Here is a 26139-nt window from a genome sequence, read left to right on the forward strand (position 1 = left end):
ATGAGCTCACTTCCAAGAATGCACACTTCTTCTGTTTTTAAACTGATAAAAAGAAACCCCATTAAGCTGGGGCATGCAAAAATTGAGACAAAACTCAGTTTTGCTCCTCTCCACGGAAATCTTTAGTAAAAGGCGAAAGATTTGTGCGATCTGAAGAGAAACCAGAGCATGACCAAAATTCCACTGGTTGTCTGAGTGTCATGCCATCAGTCCTCATTTAACTGAAAGTGAGCACAAATTTGAAAGAAAGAAGAGCAGATTTCTCACCAGGCTTCCCCTGGATATATGCATCATTTGCACTGTATTCCGTGTGCACCCAGAAATTTCAAGAATTAAAACTGTCAAGAAATATCTCTAGAAAAGAAATGCACATTAGCTATCCTTGCTATGCAAATGAACTCACTTCCATGAAGGCACACTTCTTCTGTTTTTAAACTGATAAAAAAAAACCCATTAAGTTGGGGCATGCAAAAATTGAGACAAAACTCAGCTTTGCTCTTCTCCACAGAAATCTTTAATAAAAGGCGAAAGATTTGTGCGTTCTGAAGAGAAACCAGAGCATGACCAAAATTCCTCTGGTTGTCTGAGTGTCATGCCATCAGTACTCATTTAACAGAAAGTGAGCACTAATTTCAAAGAAAGAAGAGAAGATTTCTCACCAGGCTTCCCCTGGATATATGCATCATTTGCACTGTATTCCGTGTGCACCCAGAACTTTCAAGAATTAAAACTGTGAAGAAATATCTCTAGAAAAAGAAATGCACATTAGCTGTCCTTGCTATGCAAATGAGCTCACTTCCAAGAAGGCACACTTCTTCTGTTTTTAAACTGATAAAAAGAAACCACAATAAGCTGGGGCATGCAAAAATTGAGACAAAACTCAGTTTTGCTCCTCTCCACGGAAATCTTTAGTAAAAGGCGAAAAATTTGTGCATTCTGAAGAGAAACCAGAGCATGACCAAAATTCCTCGGGTTGTCTGAGTGTCATGCCATCAGTCCTCATTTAACTGAAAGTGAGCACAAATTTGAAAGAAAAAAGAGCAGATTTCTCACCAGGCTTCCCCTGGATATATGCATCATTTGCACTGTATTCCGTGTGCACCCAGAAATTTCAAGAATCAAAACTGTCAAGAAATATCTCTAAAAAAAGAAATGCACACTAGCTGTCCTTCCTATGCAAATGAGTTCACTTCCAAGAAGGTATACTTCTTCTGTTTTTAAACTGATACAAAGAAACCCCATTAAGCTCGGGTATGCAAAAATTGAGACAAAACTCAGCTTTGCTCTTCTCCACAGAAATCTTTAGTAAAAGGCGAAAGATTTGTGCGTTCTGAAGAGAAACCAGAGCATGACCAAAATTCCTCTGGTTGTCTGAGTGTCATGCCATCAGTCCTCATTTAACTGAAAGTGAGCACAAATTTGAAAGAAAGAAGAGCAGATTTCTCACCAGGCTTCCCCTGGATATATGCATCATTTGCACTGTATTCCATGTGCACCCAGAACTTTCAAGATTTAAAACTGTCAAGAAATATCTCTAGAAAAAGAAATGCACATTAGCTGTCCTTGCTATGCAAATGAGCTCCCTTCCAAGATTGCACACTTATTCTGTTTTTAAACTGATAAAAAGAAACCCCATTAAGCTGGGGCATGCAAAAATTGAGACAAAACTCAGTTTTGCTCCTCTCCACGGAAATCTTTAGTAAAAGGCGAAAGATTTGTGCGATCTGAAGAGAAACCAGAGCATGACCAAAATTCCACTGGTTGTCTGAGTGTCATGCCATCAGTCCTCATTTAACTGAAAGTGAGCACAAATTTGAAAGAAAGAAGAGCAGATTTCTCACCAGGCTTCCCCTGGATATATGCATCATTTGCACTGTATTCCGTGTGCACCCAGAAATTTCAAGAATTAAAACTGTCAAGAAATATCTCTAGAAAAGAAATGCACATTAGCTATCCTTGCTATGCAAATGAACTCACTTCCATGAAGGCACACTTCTTCTGTTTTTAAACTGATAAAAAAAAACCCATTAAGCTGGCGCATGCAAAAATTGAGACAAAACTCAGCTTTGCTCTTCTCCACAGAAATCTTTAGTAAAAGGCGAAAGATTTGTGCGTTCTGAAGAGAAACCAGAGCATGACCAAAATTCCTCTGGTTGTCTGAGTGTCATGCCATCAGTACTCATTTAACAGAAAGTGAGCACTAATTTCAAAGAAAGAAGAGAAGATTTCTCACCAGGCTTCCCCTGGATATATGCATCATTTGCACTGTATTCCGTGTGCACCCAGAACTTTCAAGAATTAAAACTGGTTAGAAATATCTCTAGAAAAAGAAATGCACATTAGCTGTCCTTGCTATGCAAATGAGCTCACTTCCAAGAAGGCACACTTCTTCTGTTATTAAACTGATAAATAGAAACCCCATTAACCTGGGGCATGCAAAAATTGAGACAAAACTCAGTTTTGCTACTCTCCACGGAAATCTTTAGTAAAAGGCGAAAGCTTTGTGCGTTCTGAAGAAAAACCAGAGCATGACCAAAATTCCTCTGGTTGTCTGAGTGTCATGCCATCAGTCCTCATTTAACTGAAAGTGAGCACAAATTTGAATGAAAAAAGAGCAGATTTCTCACCAGGCTTCCCCTGGTTATATGCATCATTTGCACTGTATTCCGTGTGCACCCAGAAATTTCAAGAATCAAAACTGTCAAGAAATATCTCTAGAAAAAGAAATGCACATTAGCTGTCCTTGCTATGCAAATGAGCTCACTTCCAAGAAGGCACACTTCTTCTGTTTTTAAACTGATAAAAAGAAACCCCATTAAGCTGGGGCATGCAAAAATTGAGACAAAACTCAGTTTTGCCCCTCTCCACGGAAATCTTTAGTAAAAGGCGAAAGATTTGTGCATTCTGAAGAGATACCAGAGCATGACCAAAATTCCACTGTTTGTCGGAGTATCATGCCATCAGTCCTCATTTAACTGAAAGTGAGCACAAATTTGAAAGAAAGAAGAGCAGATTTCTCACCAGGCTTCCCCTGGATATATGCATCATTTGCACTGTATTCCTTGTGCACCCAGAACTTTCAAGAATTAAAACTGTCAAGAAATATCTCTAGAAAAAGAAACACACATTAGCTGTCCTTGCTATGCAAATGAGCTCACTTCCAAGAAGGTAAACTTCTTCTGTTTTTAAACTGATAAAAAGAAACCCCATTAAGCTGGGGTATGTAAAAATTGAGAAAAAACTCAGCTTTGCTCCTCTCCACCGAAATCTTTAGTAAAAGGCGAAAGATTTGTGCGTTCTGAAGAGAAACCAGAGCATGACCAAAATTCCACTGTTTGTCTGTATCATGCCATCAGTCCTCATTTAACTGAAAGGGAGCACAAATTTGAAAGAAAGAAGAGCAGATTTCTCACCAGGCTTCACCTGGATATATGCATCATTTGCACTGTATTCCATGTGCACCCAGAACTTTCAAGAATTAAAACTGTCAAGAAATATCTCTAGAAAAAGAAACGCACATTAGTTCTCCTTGCTATGCAAAAGAGCTAACTACCAAAAAAAGCACACTTCTTCTGTTTTTAAACTGATAAAAAAAATCCCCATTAATCTGGAGCATGCAAAAATTGAGAAAATACTCAGTTTTGCACCTCTCCAAGGAAATCTTTAGTAAAAGGCGAAAGATTTGTACATTCTGAAGAGAAACCAGAGCATGACCAAAAGTCCACTGGTTGTCTGAGAGTCAGGCCATCAGTCCTCATTTAACTGAAAGTGAGCACAAATTTGAAAGAAAGAAGAGCAGATTTCTCACCAGGCTTCCCCTGGATATGTGCATCATTTGCACTGTATTCCATGTGCACCCTGAACTTTCAAGAGTTAAAACTGTCAAGAAATATTCTAGAAAAAGAAACGCACATTAGCTGTCCTTGCTATGCAAATGAGCTCACTTCTTCTGATTTTAAACTGATAAAAAGAAACCCCATTAAGCTGGGGCATGCAAAAATTGAGACAAAACTCAGTTTTGCTCCTCTCCATGGAAATCTTTAGTAAAAGGCGAAAGATTTGTGCGTTCTGAAGAGAAACCAGAGCATGACCAAAATTCCTCTGGTTGTCTGAGTGTCATGCCATCAGTCCTCATTTAACTGAAAGTGAGCACAAATTTGAAAAAAAGAAGAGCAGATTTCTCACCAGGCTTCCTATGGATATATGCATCATTTGCACTGTATTCCGTGTGCACCCAGAAATTTCAAGAATCAAAACTGTCAAGAAATATCTCTAGAAAAAGAAATGCACTTTAGCTGTCCTTCCTATGCAAATGAGCTCACTTCCAAGAAGGTACACTTCTTCTGTTTTTAAACTGATCAAAAGAAACCCCATTAAGCTGGGGTATGTAAAAATTGAGACAAAACTCAGCTTTGCTCCTCTCCACGGAAATCTTTAGTAAAAGGCGAAAGATTTGTGCGTTCTGAAGAGAAATCAGAGCATGACCAAAATTCCTCTGGTTGTCTGAGTGTCATGCCATCAGTCCTCATTTAACTGAAAGTGAGCACAAATTTGAAAGAAAGAAGAGAAGATTTCTCACCAGGCTTCCCCTGGATATATGCATCATTTGCTCTGTATTCCGTGTGCACCCAAAACTTTCAAGAATTAAAACTGTCAAGAAATATCTCGAGAAAAAGAAATGCACATTAGCTGTCCTTGCTATGCAAATGAGCTCACTACCAAAAAAGCACACTTCTTCTGTTTTTAAAATGATAAAAAGAAACCCCATTAAGCTGGGGCATGCAAAAATTGAGAGAAAACTCAGTTTTGCTCCTCTCCACGGAAATCTTTAGTAAAAGGCGAAAAATTTGTGCGTTCTGAAGAGAAACCAGACCACGACCAAAATCCCTCTGGTTGTCTGAGTGACATGCCATCAGTCCTCATTTAACTGAAAGTGAGCACAAATTTGAAAGAAAGAAGAGAAGATTTCTCACCTGGCTTCATGCATCATTTGCACTGTATTCCATGTGCACCCAGAACTTTCAAGAATTAAAACTGTCAAGAAATATCTCTAGAAAAGAAATGCACATTAGCAATCCTTACTATGCAAATGAACTCACTTCCATGAAGGCACACTTCTTCTGTTTTTAAACTGATAAAAAGAAACCCCATTAAGCTGGGGCATGCAAAAATTGAGACAAAACTCAGTTTTGCTCCTCTCCACGGAAATCTTTAGTAAAAGGCGAAAAATTTGTGCGTTCTGAAGAGAAACCAGAGCATGACCAAAATTCCTCTGGTTGTCTGAGTGTCATGCCATCAGTCCTCATTTAACAGAAAGTTAGCACAAATTTCAAAAAAAGAAGCGAAAATTTTCTCACCAGGCTTCCCATGGATATATGCATCATTTGCACTGTATTCCGTGTGCACCCTGAACTTTCAAGAATTAAAACTGTCAAGAAATATCTCTAGAAAAAGAAATGCACATTAGCTGTCCTTGCTATGCAAATGAGCTCACTTCCAAGAAGGCACATTTCTTCTGTTTTTAAACTGATAAAAAGAAACCCCAATAAGCTGGTGCATGCAAAAATTGAGAAAAAACTCAGTTTTGCTCCTCTCCACGGAAATCTTTAGTAAAAGGCGAAAGATTTGTGCGTTCTGAAGAGAAACCAGAGCATGACCAAAATTCCTCTGGTTGTCTGACTGTCATGCCATCAGTCCTCATTTAACTGAAAGTGAGCAAAAATTTGAAAGAAAGAAGAGCAGATTTCTCACCAGGCTTCCCTTGGATATATGCATCATTTGCACTGTATTCCGTGTGCACCCAGAAACTTCAAGAAACAAAACTGTCAAGAAATATCTCTAGAAAAGAAATGCACATTAGCTATCCTTGCTATGCAAATGAACTCACTTCCATGAAGGCACACTTCTTCTGTTTTTAAACTGATAAAAAGAAACCCCATTAAGCTGGGGCATGCAAAAATTGAGACAAAACTCAGTTTTGCTCCTCTCCACGGAAATCTTTAGTAAAAGGCGAAAGATTTGTGCGTTCTGAAGAAAACCCAGAGCATGACCAAAATTCCTCTCGTTGTCTGTGTGTCATGCCATCAGTCCTCATTTAACTGAAAGTGAGCACAAATTTGAAAGAAAGAAGAGAAGATTTCTCACCAGGCTTCCCCTGGATATATGCATCATTTGCACTGTATTCCATGTGCACCCAGAACTTTCAAGAATTAAAACTGTCATGAAATATCTATAGAAAAAGAAATGCACATTAGCTGTCCTTGCTATGCTAATGAGCTCACTTCCAAGAAGGCACACTTCTTCGGTTTTTAAACTAATAAAAAAAAACCCCATTAAGCTGGGGCATGCAAAAATTGAGACAAAACTCAGTTTTGCTCCTCTCCACGGAAATCTTTAGTAAAAGGCAAAAGATTTGAGCGTTCTGAAGAGAAACCAGAGCATGACCAAAATTCCTCTGGTTGTCTGAGTGTCATGCCATCAGTCCTCATTTAACTGAAAGTGAGCACAAACTTGAAAGAAAGAAGAGCAGATTTCTCACCAGGCTTCCCCTGGATATATGCATCATTTGCACTGTATTCCATGTGCACCCAGAACTTTCAAGAATTAAAACTGTCAAGAAATATCTCTAGAAAAAGAAATGCACATTAGCTGTCCTTGCTATGCAAATGAGCTCACTTCCAAGAAGGCACACATCTTCTGTTTTTAAACGGATAAAAAGAAACCCCATTAAGCTGGGGCATGCAAAAATTGAGACAAAACTCAGTTTTGCTCCTCTCCACGGAAATCATTAGTAAAAGGCAAAAGATTTGTGCGATCTGAAGAGAAACCAGAGCAAGACCAAAAATCCACTGGTTGTCTGAGTGTCATGCCATCAGTCCTCATTAAACTGAAAGTGAGCACAAATTTGAAAGAAAGAAGAGCAGATTTCTCACCAGGCTTCCCCTGGATATATGCATCATTTGCACTGTATTCCGTGTGCACCCAGAACTTTCAAGAATTAAAACTGTCAAGAAATATCTCTAGAAAAAGAAATGCACATTAGCTGTCCTTGCTATGCAAAAGAGCTTACTTCGAAGAAGGCACACTTCTTCTTTTTTTAAACTGATAAAAAGAAACCCCATTAAGCTAGGGCATGCAATAATTGAGACAAAACTCAGCTTTGCTCCTCTCCACGGAAATCTTTAGTAAAAGGCGAAAGATTTGTGCGTTCTGAAGAGAAACCAGAGCATGACCAAAATTCCTCTGGTTGTCTGAGTGACATGCCATCAGTCCTCATTTAACTGAAAGTGAGCACAAATTTGAAAGAAAGAAGAGAAGATTTCTCACCTGGCTTCCCCAGGATATATGCATCATTTGCACTGTATTCCATGTGCACCCAGAACTTTCAAGAATTAAAACTGGCAAGAAATATCTCTAGAAAAAGAAATGCACATTAGCTGTCCTTGCTATGCAAATGAGCTCACTTCCAAGAAGGCAGACTTCTTCTCTTTTCAAATTGATAAAAAGAAACCCTATTAACCTGGGGCATGCAAAAATTGAGACAAAACTCAGTTTTGCTCCTCTCCATGGAAATCTTTAGTAAAAGGCGAAAGATTTGTGCTTTCTGAAGAAAAACCAGAGCATGACCAAAATTCCTCTGGTTGTCTGAGTGTCATGCCATCAGTCCTCATTTAACTGAAAGTGAGCACAAATTTGAAAGAAAGAAGAGAAGATTTCTCACCAGGCTTCCCCTGGATATATGCATCATTTGCACAGTATTCCGTGTGCACCCAGAACTTTCAAGAATTAAAACTGTCAAGAAATATCTCTAGAAAAAGAAATGCACATTAGCTGTCCTTGCTATGCAAATGAGCTCACTTAAAAGAAAGCACACTTCTTCTGTTTTTAAACTGATAAAAAGAAAACCCATTAAGCTGGGGCATGCAAAAATTGAGACAAAACTCAGTTTTGCTCCTCTCCACGGAAATCTTTAGTAAATGGCGAAAGATTTGTGCGTTCTGAAGAGAAACCAGAACATGACCAAAATTCCTCTGGTTGTCTGAGTGTCATGCCATCAGTCCTCATTTAACTGAAAGTGAGCACAAATTTGAAAGAAAGAAGAGAAGATTTCTCACCAGGCTTGCCCTGGATATATGCATCATATGCACTGTATTCCATGTGCACCCAGAACTTTCAAGAATTAAAACTGGTAAGAAATATCTCTAGAAAAGAAATGCACATTAGCTATCCTAGCTATGCAAATGAACTCACTTAAAAGAACGCACACTTCCACTGTTTTTAAACTGATAAAAAGAAAACCCATTAAGCTGGGGCATACAAAAATTGAGACAAAACTCAGTTTTGCTCCTCTCCACGGAAATCTTTAGTAAAAGGCGAAAGATTTGAGCGTTCTGAAGAGAAACCAGAGCATGACCAAAATTCCTCTGGTTGTCTGAGTGTCATGCCATCAGTCCTCATTTAACAGAAATTGAGCACAAATTTCAAAGAAAGAAGAGAAGATTTCTCACCAGGCTTCCCCTGGATATATGCATCATTTGCACTGTATTCTGTGTGCACCCTGAACTTTCAAGAATTAAAACTGTCAAGAAATATCTCTAGAAAAAGAAATGCACATTAGCTGTCCTTGCTATGCAAAAGAGCTTACTTCCAAGAAGGCACACTTCTTCTGTTTTTAAACTGATAAAAAGAAACCCCATTAAGCTGGGGCATGCAATAATTGAGACAAAACTCAGCTTTGCTCCTCTCCACGGAAATCTTTAGTAAAAGGCGAAAGATTTGTGCATTCTGAAGAGAAACCAGAGCATGACCAAAATTCCTCTGGTTGTCTGAGTGACATGCCATCAGTCCTCATTTAACAGAAAGTGAGCACAAATTTGAAAGAAAGAAGAGAAGATTTCTCACCTGGCTTCCCCTGGATATATGCATCATTTGCACTGTATTCCATGTGCACCCAGAACTTTCAAGAATTAAAACTGGCAAGAAATATCTCTAGAAAAAGAAATGCACATTAGCTGTCCTTGCTATGCAAATGAGCTCACTTCCAAGAAGGCACACTTCTTCTGTTTTTAAACTGATAAAAAGAAACCCCATTAAGCTGGGGCATGCAAAAATTGAGACAAAACTCAGTTTTGCTCCTCTCCACGGAAATCTTTAGTAAAAGGCGAAAGATTTGTGCGTTCTGAAGAGAAACCAGAGCATGACCAAAATTCCTCTGGTTGTCTGAGTGTCATGCCATCAGTCCTCATTTAACAGAAAGTGAGCACAAATTTGAAAGAAAGAAGAGAAGATTTCTCACCAGGCTTCCCCTGGATATATGCATCATATGCACTGTATTTCATGTGCACCCAGAACTTTCAAGAATTAAAACTGTCAAGAAATATCTCTAGAAAAAGAAATGCGCTTTAGCTATCCTTGCTATGCAAATGAACTCACTTAAAAGAAAGCACACTTCTTCTGTTTTTAAACTGATAAAAAGAAAACCCATTAAGCTGGGGCATGCAAAAATTGAGACAAAACTCAGTTTTGCTCCTCTCCACGGAAATCTTTAGTAAAAGGCGAAAGATTTGTGCGTTCTGAAGAGAAACCAGAGCATGACCAAAATTCCTCTGGTTGTCTGAGTGTCATGCCATCAGTCCTCATTTAACTGAAAGTGAGCACAAATTTGAAAGAAAGAAGAGAAGATTTCTCACCAGGCTTCCCCTGGATATATGCATCATTTGCTCTGTATTCCGTGTGCACCAAGAACTTTCAAGAATTAAAACTGTCAAGAAATATCTCTAGAAAAGAAATGCACATTAGCTATCCTAGCTATGCAAATGAACTCACTTCCAAGAAGGCAGACTTCTTCTGTTTTTAAATTGATAAAAAGAAACCCCATTAACCTGGGGCATGCAAAAATTGAGACAAAACTCAGTTTTGCTCCTCTCCACGGAAATCTTTAGTAAAAGGCGAAAGATTTGTGCGTTCTGAAGAAAAACCAGAGCATGACCAAAATTCCTCTGGTTGGCTGAGTGTCATGCCATCAGTCCTCATTTAACTGAAATTGAGCACAAATTTGAAAGAAAGAAGAGAAGATTTCTTACCAGGCTTCCCCTGGATATATGCATCATTTGCACTGTATTCCGTGTGCACCCAGAACTTTCAAGAATTAAAACTGTCAAGAAATATCTCTAGAAAAAGAAATGCACATTAGCTGTCCTTGCTATGCAAATGAGCTCACTTCCAAGAAGGCAGACTTCTTCTGTTTTTAAACTGATAAAAAGAAACCCCAATAACCTGGGGCATGCAAAAATTGAGACAAAACTCAGTTTTGCTCCTCTCCACAGAAATCTTTAGTAAAAGGCGAAAGATTTGTGCGTTCTGAAGAAAAACCAGAGCATGACCAAAATTCCTCTGGTTGGCTGAGTGTCATGCCATCAGTCCTCATTTAACAGAAAGTGAGCACAAATTTCAAAGAAAGAAGAGAAGATTTCTCACCAGGCTTCCCCTGGATATATGCATCATATGCACTGTATTTCATGTGCACCCAGAACTTTCAAGAATTAAAACTGGTTAGAAATATCTCTAGAAAAAGAAATGCACATTAGCTGTCCTTGCTATGCAAATGAACTCACTTCCATGAAGGCACACTTCTTCTGTTTTTAAACTGATAAAAAAACCCATTAAGCTGGGGCATGCAAAAATTGAGACAAAACTCAGCTTTGCTCCTCTCCACGGAAATCTTTAGTAAAAGGCGAAAGATTTGTGCATTCTGAAGAGAAACCAAAGCATGACCAAAATTCCTCTGGTTGTCTGAGTGTCATGCCATCAGTCCTCATTTAACTGAAAGTGAGCACAAATTTGAAAGAAAAAAAGAGCAGATTTCTCACCAGGCTTCCCCTGGATATATGCATCATTTGCTCTTTATTCCGTGTGCACCCTGAACTTTCAAGAATTAAAACTGTCAAGAAATATCTCTAGAAAAGAAATGCACATTAGCTATCCTTGCTATGCAAATGAACTCACTTAAAAGAACGCACACTTCTTCTGTTTTTAAACTGATAAAAAGAAAACCCATTAAGCTGGGGCATGCAAAAATTGAGACAAAACTCAGTTTTGCTCCTCTCCACGGAAATCTTTAGTAAAAGGCGAAAGATTTGTGCGTTCTGAAGAAAAACCAGAGCATGACCAAAATTCCTCTGGTTGGCTGAGTGTCATGCCATCAGTCCTCATTTAACTGAAATTGAGCATAAATTTGAAAGAAAGAAGAGAAGATTTCTCATCAGGCTTCCCCTTGATATATGCATCATTTGCACTGTATTCCGTGTCCACCCAGAACTTTCAAGAATTAAAACTGTCAAGAAATATCTCTAGAAAAAGAAATGCACATTAGCTGTCCTTGCTATGCAAATGAGCTCACTTCCAAGAAGGCACACTTCTTCTGTTTTTAAACTGATAAAAAGAAACCCCATTAAGCTGGGGCATGCAAAAATTGAGACAAAACTCAGTTTTGCTCCTCTCCACGGAAATCTTTAGTAAAAGGCGAAAGATTTGTGCGTTCTGAAGAGAAACCAGAGCATGACCTAAATTCCTCTGGTTGTCTGAGTGTCATGCCATCAGTCCTCATTAAACTGAAAGTGAGCACAAATTTCAAAGAAAGAAGAGTAGATTTCTCACCAGGCTTCCCCTGGATATATGCATCATTTGCACTGTGTTCCGTGTGCACCCAGAACTTTCAAGAATTAAAACTGTCAAGAAATATCTCTAGAAAAGAAATGCACATTAGCTATCCTAGCTATGCAAATGAACTCACTTAAAAGAACGCACACTTCTTCTGTTTTTAAACTGATAAAAAGAAAACCCATTAAGCTGGGGCATACAAAAATTGAGACAAAACTCAGTTTTGCTCCTCTCCACGGAAATCTTTAGTAAAAGGCGAAAGATTTGAGCGTTCTGAAGAGAAACCAGAGTATGACCAAAATTCCTCTGGTTGTCTGAGTGTCATGCCATCAGTCCTCATTTAACAGAAAGTGAGCACAAATTTCAAAGAAAGAAGAGAGGATTTCTCACCAGGCTTCCCCTGGATATATGCATCATTTGCACTGTATTCCGTGTGCACCCTGAACTTTCAAGAATTAAAACTGTCAAGAAATGTCTCTAGAAAAGAAATGCACATTAGCTGTCCTTGCTATGCAAATGAGCTCACTTCCAAGAAGGCAGACTTCTTCTGTTTTTAAATTGATAAAAAGAAACCCCATTAACCTAGGGCATGCAAAAATTGAGACAAAACTCAATTTTGCTCCTCTCCACGGAAATCTTTAGTAAAAGGCGAAAGATTTGTGCGTTCTGAAGAAAAACCAGAGCATGACCAAAATTCCTCTGGTTGGCTGAGTGTCATGCCATCAGTCCTCATTTAACTGAAATTGAGCACAAATTTGAAAGAAAGAAGAGAAGATTTCTTACCAGGCTTCCCCTGGATATATGCATCATTTGCACTGTATTCCATGTGCACCCAGAACTTTCAAGAATTAAAACTGTCAAGAAATATCTCTAGAAAAAGAAATGCACATTAGCTGTCCTTGCTATGCAAATGAGCTCACTTCCAAGAAGGCACACTTCTTCTGTTTTTAAACTGATAAAAAGAAACCCCATTAAGCTGGGGCATGCAAAAAATGAGACAAAACTCAGTTTTGCTCCTCTCCACGGAAATCTTTAGTAAAAGGCGAAAGATTTGTGCGTTCTGAAGAGAAACCAGAGCATGACCAAAACTTCTCTGGTTGTCTGAGTGTCATGCCATCAGTCCTCATTTAACAGAAAGTGAGCACAAATTTCAAAGAAAGAAGAGAAGATTTCTCACCAGGCTTCCCCTGGATATATGCATCATATGCACTGTATTCCGTGTGCACCCAGAACTTTCAAGAATTAAAACTGTCCAGAAATATCTCTAGAAAAGAAATGCACATTAGCTATCCTAGCTATGCAAATGAACTCACTTAAAAGAACGCACACTTCTTCTGTTTTTAAACTGATAAAAAGAAAACCCATGAAGCTGGGGCATACAAAAATTGAGACAAAACTCAGTTTTGCTCCTCTCCACAGAAATCTTTAGTAAAAGGCGAAAGATTTGTGCGTTCTGAAGAAAAACCAGAGCATGACCAAAATTCCTCTGGTTGGCTGAGTGTCATGCCATCAGTCCTCATTTAACTGAAATTGAGCACAAATTTGAAAGAAAGAAGAGAAGATTTCTCACCAGGCTTCCCCTGGATATATGCATCATTTGCACTGTATTCCGTGTGCACCCAGAACTTTCAAGAATTAAAACTGTCAAGAAATATCTCTAGAAAAAGAAATGCACATTAGCTGTCCTTGCTATGCAAATGAGCTCACTTCCAAAAAGGCAGACTTCTTCTGTTTTTAAATTGATAAAAAGAAACCCCAATAACCTGGGGCATGCAAAAATTGAGACAAAACTCAGTTTTGCTCCTCTCCACAGAAATCTTTAGTAAAAGGCGAAAGATTTGTGCGTTCTGAAGAAAAACCAGAGCATGACCAAAATTCCTCTGGTTGGCTGAGTGTCATGCCATCAGTCCTCATTTAACAGAAAGTGAGCACAAATTTCAAAGAAAGAAGAGAAAATTTCTCACCAGGCTTCCCCTGGATATATGCATCATATGCACTGTATTTCATGTGCACCCAGAACTTTCAAGAATTAAAACTGGTTAGAAATATCTCTAGAAGAAGAAATGCACATTAGCTGTCCTTGCTATGCAAATGAACTCACTTCCATGAAGGCACACTTCTTCTGTTTTTAAACTGATTAAAAAACCCATTAAGCTGGGGCATGCAAAAATTGAGACAAAACTCAGCTTTGCTCCTCTCCACGGAAATCTTTAGTAAAAGGCGAAAGATTTGTGCATTCTGAAGAGAAACCAAAGCATGACCAAAATTCCTCTGGTTGTCTGAGTGTCATGCCATCAGTCCTCATTTAACTGAAAGTGAGCACAAATTTGAAAGAAAAAAAGAGCAGATTTCTCACCAGGCTTCCCCTGGATATATGCATCATTTGCTCTTTATTCCGTGTGCACCCTGAACTTTCAAGAATTAAAACTGTCAAGAAATATCTCTAAAAAAGAAATGCACATTAGCTATCCTTGCTATGCAAATGAACTCACTTAAAAGAACGCACACTTCTTCTGTTTTTAAACTGATAAAAAGAAAACCCATTAAGCTGGGGCATGCAAAAATTGAGACAAAACTCAGTTTTGCTCCTCTCCACGGAAATCTTTAGTAAAAGGCGAAAGTTTTGTGCGTTCTGAAGAGAAACCAAAGCATGACCAAAATTCCTCTGGTTGTCTGAGTGTCATGCCATCAGTCCTCATTTAACTGAAAGTGAGCACAAATTTGAAAGAAAGAAGAGAAGATTTCTCACCAGGCTTCCCCTGGATATATGCATCATTTGCTCTGTATTCCGTGTGCACCCAGAACTTTCAAGAATTAAAACTGTCAAGAAATATCTCTAGAAAACAAAATGCACATTAGCTATCATAGCTATGCAAATGAACTCACTTAAAAGAACGCACACTTCTTCTGTTTTTAAACTGATAAAAAGAAAACCAATTAAGCAGGGGCATGCAAAAATTGAGACAAAACTCAGTTTTGCTCCTCTCCACGGAAATCTTTAGTAAAAGGCGAAAGATTTGTGCGTTCTGAAGAGAAACCAGAGCATGACCAAAATTCCTCTGGTTGTCTGAGTGACATGCCATCAGTCCTCATTTAACAGAAAGTGAGCACAAATTTGAAAGAAAGAAGAGAAGATTTCTCACCAGGCTTCCCCTGGATATATGCATCATTTGCACTGTATTCCGTGTGCACCCAGAACTTTCAAGAATTAAAACTGGCAAGAAATATCTCTAGAAAAAGAAATGCACATTAGCTGTCCTTGCTATGCAAATGAGCTCACTTAAAAGAACGCACACTTCTTCTGTTTTTAAACTGATAAAAAGAAACCCCATTAAGCTGGGGCATGCAAAAATTGAGACAAAACTCAGTTTTGCTCCTCTCCACGGAAATCTTTAGTAAAAGGCGAAAGATTTGTGCGTTCTGAAGAGAAACCAGAGCATGACCAAAATTCGTCTGGTTGTCTGAGTGTCATGCCATCAGTCCTCATTTAACTGAAAGTGAGCACAAATTTGAAAGAAAGAAGAGAAGATTTCTCACCAGGCTTCCCCTGGATATATGCATCATTTGCACTGTATTCCGTGTGCACCAAAAACTTTCAAGAATTAAAACTGTCAAGAAATATCTCTAGAAAAAGAAATGCACATTAGCTGTCCTTGCTATGCAAATGAGCTCACTTCCAAGAAGGCTCACTTCTTCTGTTTTTAAACTGATAAAAAGAAACCCCATTAAGCTGGGGCATGCAAAAATTGAGACAAAACTCAGTTTTGCTCCTCTCCACGGAAATCTTTAGTAAAAGGCAAAAGATTTGTGCGTTCTGAAGACAAACCAGAGCATGACCAAAATTCCTCTGGTTGTCTGAGTGTCATGCCATCAGTCCTCATTTAACAGAAAGTGAGCACAAATTTCAAAGAAAGAAGAGAAGATTTCTCACCAGGCTTCCCCTGGATATATGCATCATTTGCTCTGTATTCCGTGTGCACCAAGAACTTTCAAGAATTAAAACTGTCAAGAAATATCTCTAGAAAAGAAATGCACATTAGTTATCCTAGCTATGCAAATGAACTCACTTAAAAGAACGCACACTTCTTCTGTTTTTAAACTGATAAAAAGAAAACCCATTAAGCTGGGGCATACAAAAATTGAGACAAAACTCAGTTTTGCTCCTCTCCACGGAAATCTTTAGTAAAAGGCGAAAGATTTGAGCATTCTCAAGAGAAACCAGAGCATGACCAAAATTCCTCTGGTTGTCTGAGTGTCATGCCATCAGTCCTCATTTAACAGAAAGTGAGCACAAATTTCAAAGAAAGAAGAGAGGATTTCTCACCAGGCTTCCCCTGGATATATGCATCATTTGCACTGTATTCCGTGTGCACCCTGAACTTTCAAGAATTAAAACTGTCAAGAAATATCTCTAGAAAAGAAATGCACATTAGTTGTCCTTGCTATGCAAATGAGCTCACTTCCAAGAAGGCAGACTTCTTCTGTTTTTAAATTGATAAAAAGAAACCCCATTAACCTGGGGCATGCAAAAATTGAGACAAAACTCAGTTTTGCTCCTCTCCACGGAAATCTTTAGTAAAAGGCGAAAGATTTGTGCGTTCTGAAGAAAAACCAGAGCATGACCAAAATTCCTCTGGTTGGCTGAGTGTCATGCCATCAGTCCTCATTTAATGAAATTGAGCACAAATTTGAAAGAAAGAAGAGAAGATTTCTCATCAGGCTTCCCCTGGATATATGCATCATTTGCACTGTATTCCGTGTGCACCCTGAACTTTCAAGAATTAAAACTGTCAAGAAATATCTCTAGAAAAAGAAATGCACATTAGCTGTCCTTGCTATGCAAATGAGCTCACTTCCAAGAAGGCACACTTCTTCTGTTTTTAAACTGATAAAAAGAAACCCCATTAAGCTGGGGCATGCAAAAATTGAGACAAAACTCAGTTTTGCTCCTCTCCACGGAAATCTTTAGTAAAAGGCGAAAGATTTGTGCGTTCTGAAGAGAAACCAGAGCATGACCAAAATTCCTCTGGTTGTCTGAGTGTCATGCCATCAGTCCTCATTAAACTGAAAGTGAGCACAAATTTCAAAGAAAGAAGAGTAGATTTCTCACCAGGCTTCCCCTGGATATATGCATCATTTGCACTGTGTTCCGTGTGCACCCAGAACTTTCAAGAATTAAAACTGTCAAGAAATATCTCTAGAAAAGAAATGCACATTAGCTATCCTAGCTATGCAAATGAACTCACTTAAAAGAACGCACACTTCTTCTGTTTTTAAACTGATAAAAAGAAAACCCATTAAGCTGGGGCATACAAAAATTGAGACAAAACTCAGTTTTGCTCCTCTCCACGGAAATCTTTAGTAAAAGGCGAAAGATTTGAGCGTTCTGAAGAGAAACCAGAGCATGACCAAAATTCCTCTGGTTGTCTGAGTGTCATGCCATCAGTCCTCATTTAACAGAAAGTGAGCACAAATTTCAAAGAAAGAAGAGAGGATTTCTCACCAGGCTTGTCCTGGATATATGCATCATTTGCACTGTATTCCGTGTGCACCCTGAACTTTCAAGAATTAAAACTGTCAAGAAATGTCTCTAGAAAAGAAATGCACATTAGCTGTCCTTGCTATGCAAATGAGCTCACTTCCAAGAAGGCAGACTTCTTCTGTTTTTAAATTGATAAAAAGAAACCCCATTAACCTGGGGCATGCAAAAATTGAGACAAAACTCAGTTTTGCTCCTCTCCACGGAAATCTTTAGTAAAAGGCAAAAGATTTGTGCGTTCTGAAGAAAAACCAGAGCATGACCAAAATTCCTCTGGTTGGCTGAGTGTCATGCCATCAGTCCTCATTTAACTGAAATTGAGCACAAATTTGAAAGAAAGAAGAGAAGATTTCTTACCAGGCTTCCCCTGGATATATGCATCATTTGCACTGTATTCCGTGTGCACCCAGAACTTTCAAGAATTAAAACTGTCAAGAAATATCTCTAGAAAAAGAAATGCACATTAGCTGTCCTTGCTATGCAAATGAGCTCACTTCCAAGAAGGCACACTTCTTCTGTTTTTAAACTGATAAAAAGAAACCCCATTAAGCTGGGGCATGCAAAAAATGAGACAAAACTCAGTTTTGCTCCTCTCCACGGAAATCTTTAGTAAAAGGCGAAAGATTTGTGCGTTCTGAAGAGAAACCAGAGCATGACCAAAATTTCTCTGGTTGTCTGAGTGTCATGCCATCAGTCCTCATTTAACAGAAAGTGAGCACAAATTTCAAAGAAAGAAGAGAAGATTTCTCACCAGGCTTCCCCTGGATATATGCATCATATGCACTGTATTCCGTGTGCACCCAGAACTTTCAAGAATTAAAACTGTCTAGAAATATCTCTAGAAAAGAAATGCACATTAGCTATCCTAGCTATGCAAATGAACTCACTTAAAAGAACGCACACTTCTTCTGTTTTTAAACTGATAAAAAGAAAACCCATTAAGCTGGGGCATACAAAAATTGAGACAAAACTCAGTTTTGCTCCTCTCCACAGAAATCTTTAGTAAAAGGCGAAAGATTTGTGCGTTCTGAAGAAAAACCAGAGCATGACCAAAATTCCTCTGGTTGGCTGAGTGTCATGCCATCAGTCCTCATTTAACTGAAATTGAGCACAAATTTGAAAGAAAGAAGAGAAGATTTCTCACCAGGCTTCCCCTGGATATATGCATCATTTGCACTGTATTCCGTGTGCACCCAGAACTTTCAAGAATTAAAACTGTCAAGAAATATCTCTAGAAAAAGAAATGCACATTAGCTGTCCTTGCTATGCAAATGAGCTCACTTCCAAGAAGGCAGACTTCTTCTGTTTTTAAATTGATAAAAAGAAACCCCAATAACCTGGGGCATGCAAAAATTGAGACAAAACTCAGTTTTGCTCCTCTCCACAGAAATCTTTAGTAAAAGGCGAAAGATTTGTGCGTTCTGAAGAAAAACCAGAGCATGACCAAAATTCCTCTGGTTGGCTGAGTGTCATGCCATCAGTCCTCATTTAACAGAAAGTGAGCACAAATTTCAAAGAAAGAAGAGAAGATTTCTCACCAGGCTTCCCCTGGATATATGCATCATATGCACTGTATTTCATGTGCACCCAGAACTTTCAAGAATTAAAACTGGTTAGAAATATCTCTAGAAAAAGAAATGCACATTAGCTGTCCTTGCTATGCAAATGAACTCACTTCCATGAAGGCACACTTCTTCTGTTTTTAAACTGATAAAAAAACCCATTAAGCTGGGGCATGCAAAAATTGAGACAAAACTCAGCTTTGCTCCTCTCCACGGAAATCTTTAGAAAAAGGCGAAAGATTTGTGCATTCTGAAGAGAAACCAAAGCATGACCAAAATTCCTCTGGTTGTCTGAGTGTCATGCCATCAGTCCTCATTTAACTGAAAGTGAGCACAAATTTGAAAGAAAAAAAGAGCAGATTTCTCACCAGGCTTCCCCTGGATATATGCATCATTTGCTCTTTATTCCGTGTGCACCCTGAACTTTCAAGAATTAAAACTGTCAAGAAATATCTCTAGAAAAGAAATGCACATTAGCTATCCTTGCTATGCAAATGAACTCACTTAAAAGAACGCACACTTCTTCTGTTTTTAAACTGATAAAAAGAAAACCCATTAAGCTGGGGCATGCAAAAATTGAGACAAAACTCAGTTTTGCTCCTCTCCACGGAAATCTTTAGTAAAAGGCGAAAGATTTGTGCGTTCTGAAGAAAAACCAGAGCATGACCAAAATTCCTCTGGTTGGCTGAGTGTCATGCCATCAGTCCTCATTTAACTGAAATTGAGCACAAATTTGAAAGAAAGAAGAGAAGATTTCTTACCAGGCTTCCCCTGGATATATGCATTATTTGCACTGTATTCCGTGTGCACCCAGAACTTTCAAGAATTAAAACTGTCAAGAAATATCTCTAGAAAAAGAAATGCACATTAGCTGTCCTTGCTATGCAAATGAGCTCACTTCCAAGAAGGCACACTTCTTCTGTTTTTAAACTGATAAAAAGAAACCCCATTAAGCTGGGGCATGCAAAAAATGAGACAAAACTCAGTTTTGCTCCTCTCCACGGAAATCTTTAGTAAAAGGCGAAAGATTTGTGCGTTCTGAAGAGAAACCAGAGCATGACCAAAATTTCTCTGGTTGTCTGAGTGTCATGCCATCAGTCCTCATTTAACAGAAAGTGAGCACAAATTTCAAAGAAAGAAGAGAAGATTTCTCACCAGGCTTCCCCTGGATATATGCATCATATGCACTGTATTCCGTGTGCACCCAGAACTTTCAAGAATTAAAACTGTCTAGAAATATCTCTAGAAAAGAAATGCACATTAGCTATCCTAGCTATGCAAATGAACTCACTTAAAAGAACGCACACTTCTGTTTTTAAACTGATAAAAAGAAAACCCATTAAGCTGGGGCATACAAAAATTGAGACAAAACTCAGTTTTGCTCCTCTCCACAGAAATCTTTAGTAAAAGGCGAAAGATTTGTGCGTTCTGAAGAAAAACCAGAGCATGACCAAAATTCCTCTGGTTGGCTGAGTGTCATGCCATCAGTCCTCATTTAACTGAAATTGAGCACAAATTTGAAAGAAAGAAGAGAAGATTTCTCACCAGGCTTCCCCTGGATATATGCCTCATTTGCACTGTATTCCGTGTGCACCCAGAACTTTCAAGAATTAAAACTGTCAAGAAATATCTCTAGAAAAAGAAATGCACATTAGCTGTCCTTGCTATGCAAATGAGCTCACTTCCAAGAAGGCAGACTTCTTCTGTTTTTAAATTGATAAAAAGAAACCCCAATAACCTGGGGCATGCAAAAATTGAGACAAAACTCAGTTTTGCTCCTCTCCACAGAAATCTTTAGTAAAAGGCGAAAGATTTGTGCGTTCTGAAGAAAAACCAGAGCATGACCAAAATTCCTCTGGTTGGCTGAGTGTCATGCCATCAGTCCTCATTTAACAGAAAGTGAGCACAAATTTCAAAGAAAGAAGAGAAGATTTCTCACCAGGCTTCCCCTGGATATATGCATCATATGCACTGTATTTCATGTGCACCCAGAACTTTCAAGAATTAAAACTGGTTAGAAATATCTCTAGAAAAAGAAATGCACATTAGCTGTCCTTGCTATGCAAATTAACTCACTTCCATGAAGGCACACTTCTTCTGTTTTTAAACTGATAAAAAAACCCATTAAGGTGGGGCATGCAAAAATTGAGACAAAACTCAGCTTTGCTCCTCTCCACGGAAAGCTTTAGTAAAAGGCGAAAGATTTGTGCATTCTGAAGAGAAACCAAAGCATGACCAAAATTCCTCTGGTAGTCTGAGTGTCATGCCATCAGTCCTCATTTAACTGAAAGTGAGCACAAATTTGAAAGAAAAAAAGAACAGATTTCTCACCAGGCTTCCCCTGGATATATGCATCATTTGCTCTTTATTCCGTGTGCACCCTGAACTTTCAAGAATTAAAACTGTCAAGAAATATCTCTAGAAAAGAAATTCACATTAGCTATCCTTGCTATGCAAATGAACTCACTTAAAAGAACGCACACTTCTTCTGTTTTTAAACTGATAAAAAGAAAACCCATTAAGCTGGGGCATGCAAAAATTGAGACAAAACTCAGTTTTGCTCCTCTCCACGGAAATCTTTAGTAAAAGGCGAAAGATTTGTGCGTTCTGAAGAAAAACCAGAGCATGACCAAAATTCCTCTGGTTGGCTGAGTGTCATGCCATCAGTCCTCATTTAACTGAAATTGAGCACAAATTTGAAAGAAAGAAGAGAAGATTTCTCATCAGGCTTCCCCTGGATATATGCGTCATTTGCACTGTATTCCGTGTGCACCCAGAACTTTCAAGAATTAAAACTGTCAAGAAATATCTCTAGAAAAAGAAATGCACATTAGCTGTCCTTGCTATGCAAATGAGCTCACTTCCAAGAAGGCACACTTCTTCTGTTTTTAAACTGATAAAAAGAAACCCCATTAAGCTGGGGCATGCAAAAATTGAGACAAAACTCAGTTTTGCTCCTCTCCACGGAAATCTTTAGTAAAAGGCGAAAGATTTGTGCGTTCTGAAGAGAAACCAGAGCATGACCTAAATTCCTCTGGTTGTCTGTGTGTCATGCCATCAGTCCTCATTAAACTGAAAGTGAGCACAAATTTCAAAGAAAGAAGAGTAGATTTCTCACCAGGCTTCCCCTGGATATATGCATCATTTGCACTGTGTTCCGTGTGCACCCAGAACTTTCAAGAATTAAAACTGTCAAGAAATATCTCTAGAAAAGAAATGCACATTAGCTATCCTAGCTATGCAAATGAACTCACTTAAAAGAACGCACACTTCTTCTGTTTTTAAACTGATAAAAAGAAAACCCATTAAGCTGGGGCATACAAAAATTGAGACAAAACTCAGTTTTGCTCCTCTCCACGGAAATCTTTAGTAAAAGGCGAAAGATTTGAGCGTTCTGAAGAGAAACCAGAACATGACCAAAATTCCTCTGGTTGTCTGAGTGTCATGCCATCAGTCCTCATTTAACAGAAAGTGAGCACAAATTTCAAAGAAAGAAGAGAGGATTTCTCACCAGGCTTCCCCTGGATATATGCATCATTTGCACTGTATTCCGTGTGCACCCTGAACTTTCAAGAATTAAAACTGTCAAGAAATGTCTCTAGAAAAGAAATGCACATTAGCTGTCCTTGCTATGCAAATGAGCTCACTTCCAAGAAGGCAGACTTATTCTGTTTTTAAATTGATAAAAAGAAACCCCATTAACCTGGGGCATGCAAAAATTGAGACAAAACTCAATTTTGCTCCTCTCCACGGAAATCTTTAGTAAAAGGCGAAAGATTTGTGCGTTCTGAAGAAAAACCAGAGCATGACCAAAATTCCTCTGGTTGGCTGAGTGTCATGCCATCAGTCCTCATTTAACTGAAATTGAGCACAAATTTGAAAGAAAGAAGAGAAGATTTCTTACCAGGCTTCCCCTGGATATATGCATCATTTGCACTGTATTCCGTGTGCACCCAGAACTTTCAAGAATTAAAACTGTCAAGAAATATCTCTAGAAAAAGAAATGCACATTAGCTGTCCTTGCTATGCAAATGAGCTCACTTCCAAGAAGGCACACTTCTTCTGTTTTTAAACTGATAAAAAGAAACCCCATTAAGCTGGGGCATGCAAAAAATGAGACAAAACTCAGTTTTGCTCCTCTCCACGGAAATCTTTAGTAAAAGGCGAAAGATTTGTGCGTTCTGAAGAGAAACCAGAGCATGACCAAAATTTCTCTGGTTGTCTGAGTGTCATGCCATCAGTCCTCATTTAACAGAAAGTGAGCACAAATTTCAAAGAAAGAAGAGAAGATTTCTCACCAAGCTTCCCCTGGATATATGCATCATATGCACTGTATTCCGTGTGCACCCAGAACTTTCAAGAATTAAAACTGTCCAGAAATATCTCTAGAAAAGAAATGCACATTCGCTATCCTAGCTATGCAAATGAACTCACTTAAAAGAACGCACACTTCTTCTGTATTTAAACTGATAAAAAGAAAACCCATTAAGCTGGGGCATACAAAAATTGAGACAAAATTCAGTTTTGCTCCTCTCCACAGAAATCTTTAGTAAAAGGCGAAAGATTTGTGCGTTCTGAAGAAAAACCAGAGCATGACCAAAATTCCTCTGGTTGGCTGAGTGTCATGCCATCAGTCCTCATTTAACTGAAATTGAGCACAAATTTGAAAGAAAGAAGAGAAGATTTCTCACCAGGCTTCCCCTGGATATATGCATCATTTGCACTGTATTCCGTGTGCACCCAGAACTTTCAAGAATTAAAACTGTCAAGAAATATCTCTAGAAAAAGAAATGCACATTAGCTGTCCTTGCTATGCAAATGAGCTCACTTCCAAGAAGGCAGACTTCTTCTGTTTTTAAATTGATAAAAAGAAACCCCAATAACCTGGGGCATGCAAAAATTGAGACAAAACTCAGTTTTGCTCCTCTCCACAGAAATCTTTAGTAAAAGGCGAAAGATTTGTGCGTTCTGAAGAAAAACCAGAGCATGACCAAAATTCCTCTGGTTGGCTGAGTGTCATGCCATCAGTCCTCATTTAACAGAAAGTGAGCACAAATTTCAAAGAAAGAAGAGAAGATTTCTCACCAGGCTTCCCCTGGATATATGCATCATATGCACTGTATTTCATGTGAACCCAGAACTTTCAAGAATTAAAACTGGTTAGAAATATCTCTAGAAAAAGAAATGCACATTAGCTGTCCTTGCTATGCAAATGAACTCACTTCCATGAAGGCACACTTCTTCTGTTTTTAAACTGATAAAAAAACCCATTAAGCTGGGGCATGCAAAAATTGAGACAAAACTCAGCTTTGCTCCTCTCCACGGAAAGCTTTAGTAAAAGGCGAAAGATTTGTGCATTCTGAAGAGAAACCAAAGCATGACCAAAATTCCTCTGGTTGTCTGAGTGTCATGCCATCAGTCCTCATTTAACTGAAAGTGAGCACAAATTTGAAAGAAAAAAAGAGCAGATTTCTCACCAGGCTTCCCATGGATATATGCATCATTTGCTCTTTATTCCGTGTGCACCCTGAACTTTCAAGAATTAAAACTGTCAAGAAATATCTCTAGAAAAGAAATTCACATTAGCTATCCTTGCTATGCAAATGAACTCACTTAAAAGAACGCACACTTCTTCTGTTTTTAAACTGATAAAAAGAAAACCCATTAAGCTGGGGCATGCAAAAATTGAGACAAAACTCAGTTTTGCTCCTCTCCACGGAAATCTTTAGTAAAAGGCGAAAGATTTGTGCGTTCTGAAGAAAAACCAGAGCATGACCAAAATTCCTCTGGTTGGCTGAGTGTCATGCCATCAGTCCTCATTTAACTGAAATTGAGCACAAATTTGAAAGAAAGAAGAGAAGATTTCTCATCAGGCTTCCCCTGGATATATGCATCATTTGCACTGTATTCCGTGTGCACCCAGAACTTTCAAGAATTAAAACTGTCAAGAAATATCTCTAGAAAAAGAAATGCACATTAGCTGTCCTTGCTATGCAAATGAGCTCACTTCCAAGAAGGCACACTTCTTCTGTTTTTAAACTGATAAAAAGAAACCCCATTAAGCTGGGGCATGCAAAAATTGAGACAAAACTCAGTTTTGCTCCTCTCCACGGAAATCTTTAGTAAAAGGCGAAAGATTTGTGCGTTCTGAAGAGAAACCAGAGCATGACCTAAATTCCTCTGGTTGTCTGTGTGTCATGCCATCAGTCCTCATTAAACTGAAAGTGAGCACAAATTTCAAAGAAAGAAGAGTAGATTTCTCACCAGGCTTCCCCTGGATATATGCATCATTTGCACTGTGTTCCGTGTGCACCCAGAACTTTCAAGAATTAAAACTGTCAAGAAATATCTCTAGAAAAGAAATGCACATTAGCTATCCTAGCTATGCAAATGAACTCACTTAAAAGAACGCACACTTCTTCTGTTTTTAAACTGATAAAAAGAAAACCCATTAAGCTGGGGCATACAAAAATTGAGACAAAACTCAGTTTTGCTCCTCTCCACGGAAATCTTTAGTAAAAGGCGAAAGATTTGAGCGTTCTGAAGAGAAACCAGAACATGACCAAAATTCCTCTGGTTGTCTGAGTGTCATGCCATCAGTCCTCATTTAACAGAAAGTGAGCACAAATTTCAAAGAAAGAAGAGAGGATTTCTCACCAGGCTTCCCCTGGATATATGCATCATTTGCACTGTATTCCGTGTGCACCCTGAACTTTCAAGAATTAAAACTGTCAAGAAATGTCTCTAGAAAAGAAATGCACATTAGCTGTCCTTGCTATGCAAATGAGCTCACTTCCAAGAAGGCAGACTTCTTCTGTTTTTAAATTGATAAAAAGAAACCCCATTAACCTGGGGCATGCAAAAATTGAGACAAAACTCAATTTTGCTCCTCTCCACGGAAATCTTTAGTAAAAGGCGAAAGATTTGTGCGTTCTGAAGAAAAACCAGAGCATGACCAAAATTCCTCTGGTTGGCTGAGTGTCATGCCATCAGTCCTCATTTAACTGAAATTGAGCACAAATTTGAAAGAAAGAAGAGAAGATTTCTTACCAGGCTTCCCCTGGATATATGCATCATTTGCACTGTATTCCGTGTGCACCCAGAACTTTCAAGAATTAAAACTGTCAAGAAATATCTCTAGAAAAAGAAATGCACATTAGCTGTCCTTGCTATGCAAATGAGCTCACTTCCAAGAAGGCACACTTCTTCTGTTTTTAAATTGATAAAAAGAAACCCCATTAACCTGGGGCATGCAAAAATTGAGACAAAACTCAGTTTTGCTCCTCTCCACGGAAATCTTTAGTAAAAGGCGAAAGATTTGTGCATTCTGAAGAGAAACCAAAGCATGACCAAAATTCCTCTGGTTGTCTGAGTGTCATG

At 38.6% G+C, this 26139-nt stretch overlaps 67 non-coding genes across 67 annotated transcripts; all 67 read right to left on the reverse strand.

Annotated features, from left to right (window-relative positions):
- Positions 1 to 54: 54 nt before the first annotated feature.
- Positions 55 to 170, reverse strand: LOC148518484 (U5 spliceosomal RNA). Its single transcript, XR_015879015.1, has one exon. It is a non-coding gene; the product is annotated as a U5 spliceosomal RNA (small nuclear RNA).
- A 276-nt stretch (positions 171 to 446) lies between these two features.
- Positions 447 to 562, reverse strand: LOC148518485 (U5 spliceosomal RNA). The gene has a single exon (XR_015879205.1). It is a non-coding gene; the product is annotated as a U5 spliceosomal RNA (small nuclear RNA).
- A 278-nt stretch (positions 563 to 840) lies between these two features.
- LOC148518486 (U5 spliceosomal RNA) lies at positions 841 to 956 on the reverse strand. The gene has a single exon (XR_015879138.1). It is a non-coding gene; the product is annotated as a U5 spliceosomal RNA (small nuclear RNA).
- Positions 957 to 1234: 278 nt separating this feature from the next.
- LOC148518487 (U5 spliceosomal RNA) lies at positions 1235 to 1350 on the reverse strand. The gene has a single exon (XR_015879176.1). It is a non-coding gene; the product is annotated as a U5 spliceosomal RNA (small nuclear RNA).
- A 278-nt stretch (positions 1351 to 1628) lies between these two features.
- On the reverse strand, positions 1629 to 1744 carry LOC148518488 (U5 spliceosomal RNA). The gene has a single exon (XR_015879016.1). It is a non-coding gene; the product is annotated as a U5 spliceosomal RNA (small nuclear RNA).
- Positions 1745 to 2019: 275 nt separating this feature from the next.
- LOC148518489 (U5 spliceosomal RNA) lies at positions 2020 to 2136 on the reverse strand. The gene has a single exon (XR_015879203.1). It is a non-coding gene; the product is annotated as a U5 spliceosomal RNA (small nuclear RNA).
- A 278-nt stretch (positions 2137 to 2414) lies between these two features.
- LOC148518490 (U5 spliceosomal RNA) lies at positions 2415 to 2530 on the reverse strand. Its single transcript, XR_015879167.1, has one exon. It is a non-coding gene; the product is annotated as a U5 spliceosomal RNA (small nuclear RNA).
- A 278-nt stretch (positions 2531 to 2808) lies between these two features.
- Positions 2809 to 2924, reverse strand: LOC148518491 (U5 spliceosomal RNA). The gene has a single exon (XR_015879084.1). It is a non-coding gene; the product is annotated as a U5 spliceosomal RNA (small nuclear RNA).
- A 278-nt stretch (positions 2925 to 3202) lies between these two features.
- On the reverse strand, positions 3203 to 3318 carry LOC148518492 (U5 spliceosomal RNA). The gene has a single exon (XR_015879093.1). It is a non-coding gene; the product is annotated as a U5 spliceosomal RNA (small nuclear RNA).
- Positions 3319 to 3595: 277 nt separating this feature from the next.
- LOC148518493 (U5 spliceosomal RNA) lies at positions 3596 to 3711 on the reverse strand. The gene has a single exon (XR_015879166.1). It is a non-coding gene; the product is annotated as a U5 spliceosomal RNA (small nuclear RNA).
- Positions 3712 to 3972: 261 nt separating this feature from the next.
- Positions 3973 to 4088, reverse strand: LOC148518494 (U5 spliceosomal RNA). Its single transcript, XR_015879073.1, has one exon. It is a non-coding gene; the product is annotated as a U5 spliceosomal RNA (small nuclear RNA).
- A 278-nt stretch (positions 4089 to 4366) lies between these two features.
- On the reverse strand, positions 4367 to 4482 carry LOC148518495 (U5 spliceosomal RNA). The gene has a single exon (XR_015879094.1). It is a non-coding gene; the product is annotated as a U5 spliceosomal RNA (small nuclear RNA).
- Positions 4483 to 4760: 278 nt separating this feature from the next.
- On the reverse strand, positions 4761 to 4876 carry LOC148518496 (U5 spliceosomal RNA). The gene has a single exon (XR_015879134.1). It is a non-coding gene; the product is annotated as a U5 spliceosomal RNA (small nuclear RNA).
- A 267-nt stretch (positions 4877 to 5143) lies between these two features.
- Positions 5144 to 5259, reverse strand: LOC148518497 (U5 spliceosomal RNA). The gene has a single exon (XR_015879043.1). It is a non-coding gene; the product is annotated as a U5 spliceosomal RNA (small nuclear RNA).
- A 279-nt stretch (positions 5260 to 5538) lies between these two features.
- LOC148518498 (U5 spliceosomal RNA) lies at positions 5539 to 5654 on the reverse strand. Its single transcript, XR_015879044.1, has one exon. It is a non-coding gene; the product is annotated as a U5 spliceosomal RNA (small nuclear RNA).
- Positions 5655 to 5931: 277 nt separating this feature from the next.
- LOC148518499 (U5 spliceosomal RNA) lies at positions 5932 to 6047 on the reverse strand. Its single transcript, XR_015879083.1, has one exon. It is a non-coding gene; the product is annotated as a U5 spliceosomal RNA (small nuclear RNA).
- A 278-nt stretch (positions 6048 to 6325) lies between these two features.
- Positions 6326 to 6441, reverse strand: LOC148518500 (U5 spliceosomal RNA). Its single transcript, XR_015879068.1, has one exon. It is a non-coding gene; the product is annotated as a U5 spliceosomal RNA (small nuclear RNA).
- Positions 6442 to 6719: 278 nt separating this feature from the next.
- On the reverse strand, positions 6720 to 6835 carry LOC148518501 (U5 spliceosomal RNA). Its single transcript, XR_015879135.1, has one exon. It is a non-coding gene; the product is annotated as a U5 spliceosomal RNA (small nuclear RNA).
- A 278-nt stretch (positions 6836 to 7113) lies between these two features.
- Positions 7114 to 7229, reverse strand: LOC148518502 (U5 spliceosomal RNA). The gene has a single exon (XR_015879109.1). It is a non-coding gene; the product is annotated as a U5 spliceosomal RNA (small nuclear RNA).
- Positions 7230 to 7507: 278 nt separating this feature from the next.
- On the reverse strand, positions 7508 to 7623 carry LOC148518503 (U5 spliceosomal RNA). The gene has a single exon (XR_015879177.1). It is a non-coding gene; the product is annotated as a U5 spliceosomal RNA (small nuclear RNA).
- A 278-nt stretch (positions 7624 to 7901) lies between these two features.
- LOC148518504 (U5 spliceosomal RNA) lies at positions 7902 to 8017 on the reverse strand. Its single transcript, XR_015879168.1, has one exon. It is a non-coding gene; the product is annotated as a U5 spliceosomal RNA (small nuclear RNA).
- A 277-nt stretch (positions 8018 to 8294) lies between these two features.
- LOC148518505 (U5 spliceosomal RNA) lies at positions 8295 to 8410 on the reverse strand. The gene has a single exon (XR_015879097.1). It is a non-coding gene; the product is annotated as a U5 spliceosomal RNA (small nuclear RNA).
- A 278-nt stretch (positions 8411 to 8688) lies between these two features.
- On the reverse strand, positions 8689 to 8804 carry LOC148518506 (U5 spliceosomal RNA). The gene has a single exon (XR_015879116.1). It is a non-coding gene; the product is annotated as a U5 spliceosomal RNA (small nuclear RNA).
- Positions 8805 to 9082: 278 nt separating this feature from the next.
- Positions 9083 to 9198, reverse strand: LOC148518507 (U5 spliceosomal RNA). The gene has a single exon (XR_015879018.1). It is a non-coding gene; the product is annotated as a U5 spliceosomal RNA (small nuclear RNA).
- A 278-nt stretch (positions 9199 to 9476) lies between these two features.
- Positions 9477 to 9592, reverse strand: LOC148518508 (U5 spliceosomal RNA). Its single transcript, XR_015879059.1, has one exon. It is a non-coding gene; the product is annotated as a U5 spliceosomal RNA (small nuclear RNA).
- Positions 9593 to 9869: 277 nt separating this feature from the next.
- On the reverse strand, positions 9870 to 9985 carry LOC148518509 (U5 spliceosomal RNA). Its single transcript, XR_015879062.1, has one exon. It is a non-coding gene; the product is annotated as a U5 spliceosomal RNA (small nuclear RNA).
- A 278-nt stretch (positions 9986 to 10263) lies between these two features.
- Positions 10264 to 10379, reverse strand: LOC148518510 (U5 spliceosomal RNA). Its single transcript, XR_015879118.1, has one exon. It is a non-coding gene; the product is annotated as a U5 spliceosomal RNA (small nuclear RNA).
- A 275-nt stretch (positions 10380 to 10654) lies between these two features.
- LOC148518511 (U5 spliceosomal RNA) lies at positions 10655 to 10770 on the reverse strand. The gene has a single exon (XR_015879150.1). It is a non-coding gene; the product is annotated as a U5 spliceosomal RNA (small nuclear RNA).
- Positions 10771 to 11048: 278 nt separating this feature from the next.
- Positions 11049 to 11164, reverse strand: LOC148518512 (U5 spliceosomal RNA). The gene has a single exon (XR_015879100.1). It is a non-coding gene; the product is annotated as a U5 spliceosomal RNA (small nuclear RNA).
- A 278-nt stretch (positions 11165 to 11442) lies between these two features.
- On the reverse strand, positions 11443 to 11558 carry LOC148518513 (U5 spliceosomal RNA). The gene has a single exon (XR_015879019.1). It is a non-coding gene; the product is annotated as a U5 spliceosomal RNA (small nuclear RNA).
- Positions 11559 to 11835: 277 nt separating this feature from the next.
- On the reverse strand, positions 11836 to 11951 carry LOC148518514 (U5 spliceosomal RNA). Its single transcript, XR_015879066.1, has one exon. It is a non-coding gene; the product is annotated as a U5 spliceosomal RNA (small nuclear RNA).
- Positions 11952 to 12228: 277 nt separating this feature from the next.
- Positions 12229 to 12344, reverse strand: LOC148518515 (U5 spliceosomal RNA). The gene has a single exon (XR_015879077.1). It is a non-coding gene; the product is annotated as a U5 spliceosomal RNA (small nuclear RNA).
- Positions 12345 to 12622: 278 nt separating this feature from the next.
- Positions 12623 to 12738, reverse strand: LOC148518516 (U5 spliceosomal RNA). The gene has a single exon (XR_015879035.1). It is a non-coding gene; the product is annotated as a U5 spliceosomal RNA (small nuclear RNA).
- A 277-nt stretch (positions 12739 to 13015) lies between these two features.
- LOC148518517 (U5 spliceosomal RNA) lies at positions 13016 to 13131 on the reverse strand. Its single transcript, XR_015879159.1, has one exon. It is a non-coding gene; the product is annotated as a U5 spliceosomal RNA (small nuclear RNA).
- Positions 13132 to 13409: 278 nt separating this feature from the next.
- LOC148518518 (U5 spliceosomal RNA) lies at positions 13410 to 13525 on the reverse strand. The gene has a single exon (XR_015879119.1). It is a non-coding gene; the product is annotated as a U5 spliceosomal RNA (small nuclear RNA).
- Positions 13526 to 13800: 275 nt separating this feature from the next.
- LOC148518519 (U5 spliceosomal RNA) lies at positions 13801 to 13916 on the reverse strand. The gene has a single exon (XR_015879151.1). It is a non-coding gene; the product is annotated as a U5 spliceosomal RNA (small nuclear RNA).
- Positions 13917 to 14194: 278 nt separating this feature from the next.
- Positions 14195 to 14310, reverse strand: LOC148518520 (U5 spliceosomal RNA). The gene has a single exon (XR_015879170.1). It is a non-coding gene; the product is annotated as a U5 spliceosomal RNA (small nuclear RNA).
- Positions 14311 to 14587: 277 nt separating this feature from the next.
- On the reverse strand, positions 14588 to 14704 carry LOC148518521 (U5 spliceosomal RNA). The gene has a single exon (XR_015879117.1). It is a non-coding gene; the product is annotated as a U5 spliceosomal RNA (small nuclear RNA).
- Positions 14705 to 14982: 278 nt separating this feature from the next.
- LOC148518522 (U5 spliceosomal RNA) lies at positions 14983 to 15098 on the reverse strand. The gene has a single exon (XR_015879020.1). It is a non-coding gene; the product is annotated as a U5 spliceosomal RNA (small nuclear RNA).
- Positions 15099 to 15376: 278 nt separating this feature from the next.
- LOC148518523 (U5 spliceosomal RNA) lies at positions 15377 to 15492 on the reverse strand. Its single transcript, XR_015879114.1, has one exon. It is a non-coding gene; the product is annotated as a U5 spliceosomal RNA (small nuclear RNA).
- Positions 15493 to 15769: 277 nt separating this feature from the next.
- Positions 15770 to 15885, reverse strand: LOC148518524 (U5 spliceosomal RNA). Its single transcript, XR_015879192.1, has one exon. It is a non-coding gene; the product is annotated as a U5 spliceosomal RNA (small nuclear RNA).
- A 277-nt stretch (positions 15886 to 16162) lies between these two features.
- On the reverse strand, positions 16163 to 16278 carry LOC148518525 (U5 spliceosomal RNA). The gene has a single exon (XR_015879063.1). It is a non-coding gene; the product is annotated as a U5 spliceosomal RNA (small nuclear RNA).
- A 277-nt stretch (positions 16279 to 16555) lies between these two features.
- LOC148518526 (U5 spliceosomal RNA) lies at positions 16556 to 16671 on the reverse strand. Its single transcript, XR_015879021.1, has one exon. It is a non-coding gene; the product is annotated as a U5 spliceosomal RNA (small nuclear RNA).
- Positions 16672 to 16948: 277 nt separating this feature from the next.
- On the reverse strand, positions 16949 to 17064 carry LOC148518527 (U5 spliceosomal RNA). Its single transcript, XR_015879098.1, has one exon. It is a non-coding gene; the product is annotated as a U5 spliceosomal RNA (small nuclear RNA).
- Positions 17065 to 17341: 277 nt separating this feature from the next.
- LOC148518528 (U5 spliceosomal RNA) lies at positions 17342 to 17457 on the reverse strand. The gene has a single exon (XR_015879075.1). It is a non-coding gene; the product is annotated as a U5 spliceosomal RNA (small nuclear RNA).
- A 278-nt stretch (positions 17458 to 17735) lies between these two features.
- Positions 17736 to 17851, reverse strand: LOC148518529 (U5 spliceosomal RNA). Its single transcript, XR_015879036.1, has one exon. It is a non-coding gene; the product is annotated as a U5 spliceosomal RNA (small nuclear RNA).
- Positions 17852 to 18128: 277 nt separating this feature from the next.
- LOC148518530 (U5 spliceosomal RNA) lies at positions 18129 to 18244 on the reverse strand. The gene has a single exon (XR_015879143.1). It is a non-coding gene; the product is annotated as a U5 spliceosomal RNA (small nuclear RNA).
- Positions 18245 to 18522: 278 nt separating this feature from the next.
- On the reverse strand, positions 18523 to 18638 carry LOC148518531 (U5 spliceosomal RNA). The gene has a single exon (XR_015879120.1). It is a non-coding gene; the product is annotated as a U5 spliceosomal RNA (small nuclear RNA).
- A 275-nt stretch (positions 18639 to 18913) lies between these two features.
- Positions 18914 to 19029, reverse strand: LOC148518532 (U5 spliceosomal RNA). Its single transcript, XR_015879178.1, has one exon. It is a non-coding gene; the product is annotated as a U5 spliceosomal RNA (small nuclear RNA).
- A 278-nt stretch (positions 19030 to 19307) lies between these two features.
- LOC148518533 (U5 spliceosomal RNA) lies at positions 19308 to 19423 on the reverse strand. The gene has a single exon (XR_015879101.1). It is a non-coding gene; the product is annotated as a U5 spliceosomal RNA (small nuclear RNA).
- Positions 19424 to 19701: 278 nt separating this feature from the next.
- LOC148518534 (U5 spliceosomal RNA) lies at positions 19702 to 19817 on the reverse strand. Its single transcript, XR_015879037.1, has one exon. It is a non-coding gene; the product is annotated as a U5 spliceosomal RNA (small nuclear RNA).
- Positions 19818 to 20091: 274 nt separating this feature from the next.
- Positions 20092 to 20207, reverse strand: LOC148518535 (U5 spliceosomal RNA). The gene has a single exon (XR_015879144.1). It is a non-coding gene; the product is annotated as a U5 spliceosomal RNA (small nuclear RNA).
- A 278-nt stretch (positions 20208 to 20485) lies between these two features.
- LOC148518536 (U5 spliceosomal RNA) lies at positions 20486 to 20601 on the reverse strand. Its single transcript, XR_015879121.1, has one exon. It is a non-coding gene; the product is annotated as a U5 spliceosomal RNA (small nuclear RNA).
- Positions 20602 to 20876: 275 nt separating this feature from the next.
- On the reverse strand, positions 20877 to 20992 carry LOC148518537 (U5 spliceosomal RNA). Its single transcript, XR_015879189.1, has one exon. It is a non-coding gene; the product is annotated as a U5 spliceosomal RNA (small nuclear RNA).
- A 278-nt stretch (positions 20993 to 21270) lies between these two features.
- LOC148518538 (U5 spliceosomal RNA) lies at positions 21271 to 21386 on the reverse strand. Its single transcript, XR_015879102.1, has one exon. It is a non-coding gene; the product is annotated as a U5 spliceosomal RNA (small nuclear RNA).
- A 278-nt stretch (positions 21387 to 21664) lies between these two features.
- Positions 21665 to 21780, reverse strand: LOC148518539 (U5 spliceosomal RNA). The gene has a single exon (XR_015879022.1). It is a non-coding gene; the product is annotated as a U5 spliceosomal RNA (small nuclear RNA).
- A 277-nt stretch (positions 21781 to 22057) lies between these two features.
- Positions 22058 to 22173, reverse strand: LOC148518540 (U5 spliceosomal RNA). Its single transcript, XR_015879139.1, has one exon. It is a non-coding gene; the product is annotated as a U5 spliceosomal RNA (small nuclear RNA).
- Positions 22174 to 22450: 277 nt separating this feature from the next.
- Positions 22451 to 22566, reverse strand: LOC148518541 (U5 spliceosomal RNA). Its single transcript, XR_015879053.1, has one exon. It is a non-coding gene; the product is annotated as a U5 spliceosomal RNA (small nuclear RNA).
- A 278-nt stretch (positions 22567 to 22844) lies between these two features.
- Positions 22845 to 22960, reverse strand: LOC148518542 (U5 spliceosomal RNA). The gene has a single exon (XR_015879038.1). It is a non-coding gene; the product is annotated as a U5 spliceosomal RNA (small nuclear RNA).
- A 277-nt stretch (positions 22961 to 23237) lies between these two features.
- On the reverse strand, positions 23238 to 23353 carry LOC148518543 (U5 spliceosomal RNA). The gene has a single exon (XR_015879187.1). It is a non-coding gene; the product is annotated as a U5 spliceosomal RNA (small nuclear RNA).
- Positions 23354 to 23631: 278 nt separating this feature from the next.
- Positions 23632 to 23747, reverse strand: LOC148518544 (U5 spliceosomal RNA). The gene has a single exon (XR_015879122.1). It is a non-coding gene; the product is annotated as a U5 spliceosomal RNA (small nuclear RNA).
- A 275-nt stretch (positions 23748 to 24022) lies between these two features.
- Positions 24023 to 24138, reverse strand: LOC148518545 (U5 spliceosomal RNA). The gene has a single exon (XR_015879196.1). It is a non-coding gene; the product is annotated as a U5 spliceosomal RNA (small nuclear RNA).
- Positions 24139 to 24416: 278 nt separating this feature from the next.
- On the reverse strand, positions 24417 to 24532 carry LOC148518546 (U5 spliceosomal RNA). The gene has a single exon (XR_015879103.1). It is a non-coding gene; the product is annotated as a U5 spliceosomal RNA (small nuclear RNA).
- A 278-nt stretch (positions 24533 to 24810) lies between these two features.
- LOC148518547 (U5 spliceosomal RNA) lies at positions 24811 to 24926 on the reverse strand. The gene has a single exon (XR_015879023.1). It is a non-coding gene; the product is annotated as a U5 spliceosomal RNA (small nuclear RNA).
- Positions 24927 to 25203: 277 nt separating this feature from the next.
- LOC148518548 (U5 spliceosomal RNA) lies at positions 25204 to 25319 on the reverse strand. Its single transcript, XR_015879140.1, has one exon. It is a non-coding gene; the product is annotated as a U5 spliceosomal RNA (small nuclear RNA).
- Positions 25320 to 25596: 277 nt separating this feature from the next.
- LOC148518549 (U5 spliceosomal RNA) lies at positions 25597 to 25712 on the reverse strand. The gene has a single exon (XR_015879054.1). It is a non-coding gene; the product is annotated as a U5 spliceosomal RNA (small nuclear RNA).
- Positions 25713 to 25990: 278 nt separating this feature from the next.
- On the reverse strand, positions 25991 to 26106 carry LOC148518550 (U5 spliceosomal RNA). Its single transcript, XR_015879095.1, has one exon. It is a non-coding gene; the product is annotated as a U5 spliceosomal RNA (small nuclear RNA).
- Positions 26107 to 26139: the final 33 nt, after the last annotated feature.

This window comes from Taudactylus pleione, unplaced genomic scaffold (assembly GCF_031769625.1).
Source record: "Taudactylus pleione unplaced genomic scaffold, aTauple2 ptg000201l, whole genome shotgun sequence".
Classification (NCBI taxonomy): Eukaryota; Metazoa; Chordata; class Amphibia; order Anura; family Myobatrachidae; genus Taudactylus; species Taudactylus pleione.